The 7,377-nt window shown below is 30.9% G+C and overlaps 1 long non-coding RNA gene across 1 annotated transcript; it reads left to right on the top strand.

Annotated features, from left to right (window-relative positions):
* The first annotated feature begins 1,281 nt into the window (after positions 1 to 1,281).
* On the top strand, positions 1,282 to 4,115 carry LOC115977103. The gene is made up of 2 exons (XR_004088491.1): positions 1,282 to 3,282; positions 3,806 to 4,115. It is a non-coding gene; the product is annotated as an uncharacterized LOC115977103 (long non-coding RNA).
* The last annotated feature ends 3,262 nt before the right edge of the window (positions 4,116 to 7,377 follow it).

The following is a 7,377-nucleotide window of genomic DNA, read 5'->3' on the forward strand; positions in this document are numbered from 1 at the left end:
AGTCATATTGATTTGATATGAAAAGTGATGTGAATGATAATTCAAAGTGTATAATTTAATTCATTTTCAAGGAAAAAAAAAAAGTTATGAACCACCTCTACGTACGAAATTGCCTCCAAAAATAGTGGATACATTATCTCTTCATGTCAGAAAATATGGAGAGTTTTTTTTTTTATGGAAGAGTTCCTAACAACTAGAAAACGAAATTAAGTCATGCTGCTTTACAAAGTTATGAATCAGTCCTCTACGAAATTGTCTTCAAAATGGTGGATACATTATCTTTTCATGTCAGAAAGTTTGAGAGTTCTTTTTGCATACAAGAATACCTAACAACCAGAAAATGAATTTAAGTCATATGCTGCTTAATTTGCAATTTGTTCAAATTGTTTAAAGCAAATTTAGAAATCATGGTCTACATGTGAGAAAAAGTTAATTGGTAATTGTCTTCTTCATCTCCACTTCTTGAATTGCTTTGTCTTTTTTTGCTGGAAGATGCCAAATATATATATATATATATATATATATACATATTACACAGTCTCCTCAAACCATGAGCATTTTGCTATATAATGGTTCTAGAATGGCCTAAAGTCCATAAAATATCTACAAGCTGCATAATTACAGCTTCATGATTGATGATCACACATATTATATGGATCATAATGTATATAAAAGAAAACATAACGATTGGGGGGACCATAAACAACCCATACCTTTAAATCCCAATAAAATAAGAAATCTTCATCACATGCCACCATGTGATGGGGTTGGGATGAAAATACTCTCTCTCCCTCTCTCTCTCTCTCTCTTAATTACATTTCACTTGACTCAATTTTTCCTTTTTTTAGGGGGAAGTCCAAAAACATAAACCCTATAATTTTATTCTGTCCTTTTAGACCTCTCTTTCTTTTTCTTTTTCTTTTTTTCCTTTTTTTTTTTTTAATTGTACCAAACAAAATCCCACCTATAATATCAAGTATTTCATAATTTCTAAGAGTTTGACACAATAATGAAAGTATGAAATTTTGAAATATCATATTTAAAAGCATGAGGTTTAATTTGTTACAAAAATTAAACTATAGGGATTATTATTTATTACTTTTCCTAGCTTTTTAATTTTAATCTTAAGATTTGTTTGTTTGTTTTCCTTACCCCATATGACGTATTGTTTATACCCCACTGCGCACTTACTAGGAAAGTAAGGCATTTTTGTGGGTAAGTCGCACTTTATGAGTGAAGTGATGAACCCTACTCACCTCCCCCTCTCTATAAAGCTGGTAGATATATATGTTAAAGTGGTCCATGAAAGACTCTGTATGGGCATTGGTCATTTCTCTCTTCCTCCTTTACCCTCTCTCTCTCTCAAAAAACACACTGGCACAAGCTATTGTGTCTTCTATACAAGAAAGACACAAAGGGATATATGTCAAAGAGAATGAAAGTGAGATCTGAGGATTTTTTTTTTTTTTTTTTTTTTGCTGGTGATGAAATTTTGTGCAAGTCCTGGTCATGCTTTTCCACAGCTTTCTTGAACTTCTTCTTTTTGCTTATTCTCTAAGATTAACACTTATGGAAGCTCAAGAAAGCTGTGGGAGAACATGGCAAGTTCAGGATTTTGTGGGTGCAGCTAGCTGTTGTTGAAACTTGAGAGAGAGAGAGAGAGAGAGAGAGAGAGAGAGAGAGAGAGAGAGAGAGAGAGACTAGATCTCTCTCACTCCCTTTGTATCTACACCACAATTCTCAAGGCGGCTTAATTTCCTAATATTATCTGCATGTATCATGGTAAGAATCAGAATTCTCATACATGTCACTGCAGTTTCATCATGATATTTTTCTTTCAATTTTGTTTACATCTAATATAGGATAATTCACATAAAGTCCAGAGCTTTCTTCAAGAAAAAACAATTTTGACTCTGATTTACAATGTGGGTTTTTATCTTCCTCATGTTTCTTTACAGAATTTAATTTTCTTCCACACCTATCGAAAAAAGAAGAAAGTAAAGAATTTTATTTTATTCTTAGTTTATATTTCTTTGTTAACTTAAATATACTGCTACACGTTTGAACCATGCATGAAAGAAAGCAGAAATTTTGTTAGAAATTACATATATATTGCTGAAGAAGAAATATCTTTTTTTACTTACTAAACAGTGAAAAAAAAAAAACAAAAAACAAAAAACAAAAAAAATAATAATGAGAGTTACGTTGCAGAGAAGATTCCCTAGCTTTTCTTTTTATCATCAATGATGATAGTTCTTCCTGTTGGCCTTTTGGTTTTTCCTCCACATCTTCTCCTACATTTCAGTGAAAAAGGTTAAACTTTGTCACTATGTGACATCATTTTTTTAACCACTCCCGTCTCATTCTGACTTTCAGTTTTTTTACCGCCTCCCCGGCCCCTCTTCTCTCTCTCACTGTCTAGATCTCCTGCACCTGTTGTAACCTTATGGAATACGCAACAATGTCTTAGGAACTGGAATTGGGTTGTAAAACTGTGTTTCCCAGTGTATTATAGCTAGGCGTTTTTCTTGTTGATAAATTATAACTCGCAATAATGTGTTAGGTACAAGAATTGGGTTGTAACTGCGTTTCCAAGTGCATTATGGTTAGATTTTTTTTTGCTTGATGAATTACAGCTAGCAACAATGTATTAGGCACAAGAATTGGGTTTCAACTGCGTTTCCTAGTGCATTATAGCTAGATTTTTTTTTTCTTGTTGATTAATTATAGCTAGCAACAATGTATTAGGTACAAGAATTGGGTTTTAACTGCGTTTCCAAGTGCATCATAGCTGGAAATGTTTTTTTTTCTTGTTGAATTATAGCTAGAAATATAATGATTCCCTTGATCTTTCTTTTTTACTTTTGCTTTCTTTCCCCTCATAATCTTGGGATCTTCAAGAATGGAATAACTTTCTAAGATCTCGAATCAAACCCCAACTTATACTACCTCAGCTAGGGCCTAAGAGGCTGTGCTTCCCTTGATCTAGACACTAGCTAGCTATATGAATGTTATCAAAGACAGAAGTAATTAAGTCACGAGAATTTATAAGCCTTGCTGCTGCATTAATTATTGACTGGATTATTGCTAGTCTTTGTAAAATACATGTCCTTCTAGTTGATGCAATGTTTAATTTTATCTTCTTCTTGTTGTTATTGTCACTATCCATGGCTATAATGAGATGAATGATGCCGAGGTGCTGAAGAGAGTGGAATGAAATTTTGATTCCTCAGAAGATTATGAGATTCCAAATTGTCCTTCTTTTCGCACGCAGTTGCAAAGGTAATTTTGTTTTTAAAAGAAATTATTACATTTTTTTCATTCTTGAAATATATGTATATAACTCTAATTAATTTTTTTTTCTATAATTCAATTACTATGCATAGTCGAAATTTTTAGTTTTTTCTTTCTTTTCAATCTTAACGTATATGTACATAATTCTCATTTTTTTTTTTATAATTTAATTTTTTAAAAAAAAAAAAAAAAAAAAAACGAAGAGTGGAATTCAAATATTGATTCTTTTTGTAAATTAAAGAGATCAAGTAGTACCATATATGTAAATAATTCTCATTTAATTGTATATTTCTCTTTTTTTTTATACTCATTTGATACTTTAATTATTGAAGAATTTTCCCTTTGAAGCATATTTTCTGTATTCCAAAGTGAAATTTTCACCTTTGTTAAATCGTTTGGATTTTGGATCAATCCATTGTATGTAACTCTCTATTGTATGTTGCTATTTCATAAAATTTTCTTCTTTTTTATTGCCCTTGGATGTATCTCTTTTTTTCTTTTTTTGATGAAGATGTACCCCTATGATCTTCAACAATTCATGATAAGATGAGGGCAGAAAAAAGCAAGCTACATGCAAAAACCACGCTGAGAATTTTCAGAAGGGCCAAAGAACTTTAAAGGTAGCTGTCTCACAAGCATCCTTGTCTCAACCAACTTTTCTTTTTTTGTTTCTTCTGTGGATTCATCCAATAATCTTTCAACAAGTAATGTGGGTAATAATAAATAGTCACCAATCACCATCTTTGGCACGGTGGCACCACCAACGTTAAAAGCATTGATCTGCAAACATCTGAGTCTATAAAATGAGCTACAGTAAAAAAGAAAAAGATTTAGAGTGGGGAAAAATTCAAAAAAGGACCTTTTGAAGAAATGAATGATGCTATAAATTGATTCTTTACCATGTACAAGGGATTAGCCAAGGAAATAAAACAAGTCTAATGAAGGTTAGGTCCACCAAAGTCAAATCAAAATGTAGCCCAGACAAGGAGGCGTGGCAGTTCTGTGCTCCATAAGAGAAATAAAGGTATTGTACAGATCATGAAAGCCGATACTAGACCCTATTAACGAATTTTCAGGGGTTGGGGGGCCATAAACTCTTATGGTTTTAATGCCTGAAATTCATTCCATTAATATACTGTTTAGTTAGCCAGTGGCACAACATGAAATCATAATTACTGACATGGTAAATTATGATTTGAATAACACCATTCTTCTAATTGAGAACAATTTGATAGAAAATATAAATAAATAAAAACCACAATTTTGGTCTTTGACTAACTTTTCGTGTATTACTATTACCTAATTTTCATGTTCTATTTCAGATGTTCAGCCATATTTACCATCCTTTGAAGTGTAATTTTTTTATTTTTCTTTTTTCTGCCTCTGAGCTTTAGCAGTAAAGTTATGAGAGATAGACCTTTTATTCAAAAATTAAACAACTGCAATCTTAAAAAATATCCAAATAATATATCTTCAGATTCATGTTTTTTTCTTTCAATTAATTTGGAATCATATCCCATCCTAATCTGCTAATTTCTTACTAATTATTAAGTCATAATTAATCAACAACTTTAAAATTTGTAATTCAAAGGCATTTACCCCATTCTCTGTGGAAGAACTTGAGTTTAAATCCTCCGCCCTTGATATGTTTCCATCAAGATGTGTTATATGGAACCTCCTTAAAAAAAATTCCTATATACCAAAATAAAAATAAATAAATAAAAAGTTCAGACATTAGTAATACGTAGTCCCCCACCTCCTCCTTTCTTTTTTAGGTACAACTATACTTTTATGGTTTTATCTGCTTTGAACAAATCAACAAAAAAACTAATCCAATCCCACACTAAACTCAAAAAAAAAAAAAAAAAAAAATTAAGAGGAATTAAAAAAATTAATCTAAAAGATATGACTCTAGGATTCTAATTTGTTTGAAAGTAAATCCATAATCCAAAATTAGGATAGAAATTTTGGACCATTTATAAAATAAAATTATATTCAAGTTACATCCCAACATGATAATCTCACTGGCAAAATATACAAAATCCTTGTGAAGGTCACCCGAGAAAGAGTATTAAAAAACCAATGATATTTATCATTGGAGTCGTTCTTCATTGAGAAAACATACTTCCAAATTAAAGAACTGAAATTAGTATTCTCCAAATCTTATATATGGGCATTCCCTTCTAGGGAAAAAAAACACAAGGATACACTTTAACTGCAATTGGTAATACTTGTCTTGCTTCTGAAAGGCATGCATTTATTGCTTTGAGTATGTGATTGTGTATTTAAGAGCAAGAAAGCAGACTTCTCATTCTGCCAACCAAAAACTAATTGAAAGTCAGATAAACAATATCTTAAATTACCGATTGTCTCACTTAAATTATTAGGATATGGTAAATTTAATTATTCAACCACATATTAGATAGAGTGAAGGAGACAAGAATCGAACTCAAGATCTCATACTCTAATACCATATTAAATTATCGATTATTCCAAAAGTTTAAGCTATTAGAATATGATAAATTTAATCATTTAACCAGATATTTCTAACACAATACATGGTTGATGGATGTAATAACATCCCTGATACGAAAATTCTTGCTGTGATTGAGAGGAAAAGAATCAAGCATCTCTCTAGTTGGCTCCAAGGTTGCAAATCACAGGGTAGCATTTTTGATAAACCTTTTGGTTGTTGAAAACTTTATTACCAAGACTGCAGAGTTGGACCTCCTTTTTAATGAACACATATCCTTCTTTAAGAAAGGTCTTTAGGTTAGGGACCTCCATCCAAAACGGATGCATCATCAAAATGCTTTAGGAGCTAGTGCCGACATTGCACATTTTATTGATTTCTTTCTAAACAAACTCATGATCATAATGATTTTGTCAATGTCTATACTTAGTGTCATATATGATGATCAAAAACTGATACCAAACTTGAATTGTGGCAGGTTGATGGCCAACATAAAATTTAGTAACTTTGTAAACTCTTACTCAAAACATATTATCACTAAAAGAAATTTCATTTGTTTTTCTACAATATAACATGAATTTGTGTTATTCATATGATTACAAAAAATGGTGAAAGATTTGTAAATATTTGAGTAGGCCCCTTATATCCCTAATTTTCATCCCTTTCATTCGTTTGTATGCAAGCAATTGTTATATTCCTCATGAATAAAATCAAGATTCCCAATTCCTCCTACTCCTCTAGCCATCAAACCTACACTTATTTTTTCTCCAATTTCATAATTATATGTCAATCCAGCTTCGTCAACTTATGCATAATATTTTTTTCATAGCCGATCTGAAACTTAGATTCTGGTAGGTTAATGACCAGCATAAATCATGCTATCATTATTATTTAAGGGGAAAAAAACATAACATCTCTTATTCAAAATAGAATATTACCACTAAATGAAGTCTTTTCTTGCTTTTCTACAATATATATAACATGAGATTGTATTATTCTTGTGATAACGAAAGAAAGTGAAAGATTTATAAATATTCAAGCAAACCTCCTATATCCCCAATTTCATCTCTTCCATTTGTTTCATACACAAATAATTGTTATAGTCGTCATGAACAAAGTAAAGATTGTCAACTTCTGGAACTACATTATATTCAACAACTTGAGAATGGTATTTTGTTCATAACTAGTTTAAAGTCTAAATTGTGGTAGGTTGATGCCAATATAAAATTTAGTCACTTAATTGATTTTATAAAAATAAAAATACATAACATCTCTTACTCAAAGCACGGTACCGATAAAGGAAGTATTGCTTTTCTATAAAAATAACATGAAATTATGTTTTCTTTTTATTACAAACGATGGTGAAAATTTTATATATATTCAAGCGGGCCCCTCTATATCCCCCAATTTTCATCTTTTTTTTTTTTTTTTTTTTTTTTTTTTTTGTACACAAATAATTGCTATAGTCTAAAAGAATGAAGCCAAGATTTCAATTCCACCTACCCTTCTAGCCATTAATCCTACACTTGTTTTATCCAATTTTGGAATTATATGTCAATTCAGCTTCAAGAGCTTGAGTAAGATATTTTTTTCATGAGTAATGTTACATA

Source organism: Quercus lobata, chromosome 2, assembly GCF_001633185.2.
Source record: "Quercus lobata isolate SW786 chromosome 2, ValleyOak3.0 Primary Assembly, whole genome shotgun sequence".
NCBI classification, from domain to species: domain Eukaryota; kingdom Viridiplantae; phylum Streptophyta; class Magnoliopsida; order Fagales; family Fagaceae; genus Quercus; species Quercus lobata.